This window comes from Triticum dicoccoides, chromosome 5B (assembly GCF_002162155.2).
Source record: "Triticum dicoccoides isolate Atlit2015 ecotype Zavitan chromosome 5B, WEW_v2.0, whole genome shotgun sequence".
Classification (NCBI taxonomy): domain Eukaryota; kingdom Viridiplantae; phylum Streptophyta; class Magnoliopsida; order Poales; family Poaceae; genus Triticum; species Triticum dicoccoides.
Genome location: NC_041389.1, coordinates 550,430,306 through 550,432,380, shown reverse-complemented (window position 1 = coordinate 550,432,380; position 2,075 = coordinate 550,430,306). Strand labels below are relative to the sequence as shown.

The window sequence follows — 2,075 nt, the reverse complement described above, 5'->3', positions numbered from 1 at the left end:
GGGATTCGCCGCGGCTGGCGGGTGGCTGTCATGGATTCACTGCGCAGGTTCGCTCACCTCCCCCTTCCCTTTCTTGCTCCCGGCTGACCAAAAAATAATGGACGCGTCTAGTGGGCAAACGTTTGCCCACTAGCGCTTCCTGGCAGCCTCTCTTTTTTAGGCATGTTTTGGTCCCCTGATCCAGATTTGGAAAGTAGGAAGGCCCACGCTTTTCTCCCAGTCCCATGCTTTCCTTCAGCTCGCACGCTTTTCTTCAGCTCTCCCATCACGTGCTTGATCAACGCCCGTCATCAAATAGGCAGTGTAGCTTTCCTGACGTACCCCTGCGCCCAACGCCCCCCTTTCCCTCTCCTCACCTACCCCCACGCCCTTCTTCTTCTCCCCAAAAATCGGAAGGACCCTGCAACGGCTGCCCCACTGAAGCTTAAAAACTGAAAGAAGAATCTACCAATATACAGACAAAGTAAGAAGAGATGGGAGGTGTGATTTTCTCACCTTGTTTTTTCATATCTGATTGCACCTTCTTCCTCGCAGTGTTCTCCCTTGTTTTTCCCAGATCCATGAGCAACAAGTATGGTTGTTGTGCTGCTCCTGTTGCAAAATAGAAAACAAAAACAGAAAGTGAGCAACTATAGTGGATTTTATAAGCAAATCAGGTATTGACAGCAAGCAACTCTTGGCAGGACATGAACCACAACGTCTGTTTTTCGTTTTCTTTTCATGTACCGACTGCTGTGTTTTTAGGTTGCTTTGGGACTAGAAAAAGGTGTATTGAAAAACAGAACAAAAAAGAAACAACTTCTAAGCTTTGTTTTAAGAAAAATTCGTGTTAAGAGCGAGCAACTCATGTGTGATCATGCATGCTAGAACTAAAAAGATGTGGGGAAAAATGTGGGCAACTACTGGGGCACTTTTAAGCAAAATAAAAAAAGGTGGAAAAAGGGTAAGCAACTCATTTGTCTCTTATGAATTTAGTTTGCTTTGTACAACGTATGTGGTAAAATTTTAAAAGAAAAGCAGCAAACATCTAGGTGGGTTGTTTTAAGCAACTCCAGTTCTGCCATTAAGAAACTTCGTGCTCGTGCACGCTGGTCGTGAGCAACTGATTTCCTGCCAATCACTAGTATACTAGGCTCTTATTAAGTTTTACGGTCCTCACTGAAAAGAAACTGTAGGCAAGTGCCTAGGTTTTCTTAAGCAAGTTTAGTACAATAAGTAATCACACACGATTGATTTCTCTCTAGATAGTAAGCAACTAATTTCCAGGGGAAGGGTATGAAGATTACATGTGAGTAGCTGGTGGAGGTTTCTTACTTAGGCATTCCTTGGATAGCTTTGAGATTTTTTAGGTGGGTCCTACAAAAAAAGGAAAACAGAAAGGGGTTTGCCATGGTTTGCATAACAAAGAAAGCTATCGTGGTCTTGTATGTGACTTGCTAGAAAACTATGGGGGACTTGCTAGAGTTTTATGCGTGACTTGCCTGTTGTTTGGAAAAAAATTTATGAGTTTTGTGTTTCCACATACACAAATTGTCTGCCGCCCAATCCCCCTTCCTATCCCCCTAAAATGTGTGCCTAAGATGTCACTTACCCGACTTTTCTCTGCGTTTTAAATATTTGATTGACTTCAGTTTCTTTAAGTTGCTTGATTTGTGAGTACCAATTGCCTAGTATAGCTATGTGGAGTTGCCTAACCTTGATGTGTATGTTTTCTGAACTATCAGAACAGTGGGAAAAACTAGTATTTGATTTCAATTGTATTAAGTTGCTTGATATGTGTGTATCAAAATTGCCTCGTCTAGATGTGTGCAGTTGCCTATCATGTTCAGTAAAGATGGAGGCCCCCCTTGTAGCAAACAATATATTATTGAGTATATAAATGAAAAAAAAATGGCAAGTTCTGCATCATTTTGAGGCAACTACAAAGCAATGGTTAGCCAAAGTTGAAAAATGGACAAAACACAGAAAAGGCCATACTCCACTGTAGGACGGAGATCTGGCAAATAACTCATTTTAGAAAACAGGAACTAGACCCTCTCTCACATCTAGCAACCATTAATGGTTGTTCTTTTTTC

At 41.9% G+C, this 2,075-nt stretch overlaps 1 long non-coding RNA gene across 2 annotated transcripts in view; it reads right to left on the bottom strand.

The window, feature by feature from the left end:
• LOC119306110 overlaps window positions 1-2,075 on the bottom strand; it is a 7,296-nt gene that overhangs the window by 2,399 nt on the left and 2,822 nt on the right. Inside the window, exons 3-4 of one of the 2 annotated variants that reach the window (XR_005148864.1) lie at window positions 496-591; window positions 357-409 (exon numbers count right to left, since the gene is read on the bottom strand). This is a non-coding gene — a long non-coding RNA (uncharacterized LOC119306110). Of the gene's footprint in view, window positions 1-356; window positions 410-495; window positions 592-2,075 lie in introns of those variants that run through there. The other variant, XR_005148865.1, reaches the window with a different exon arrangement.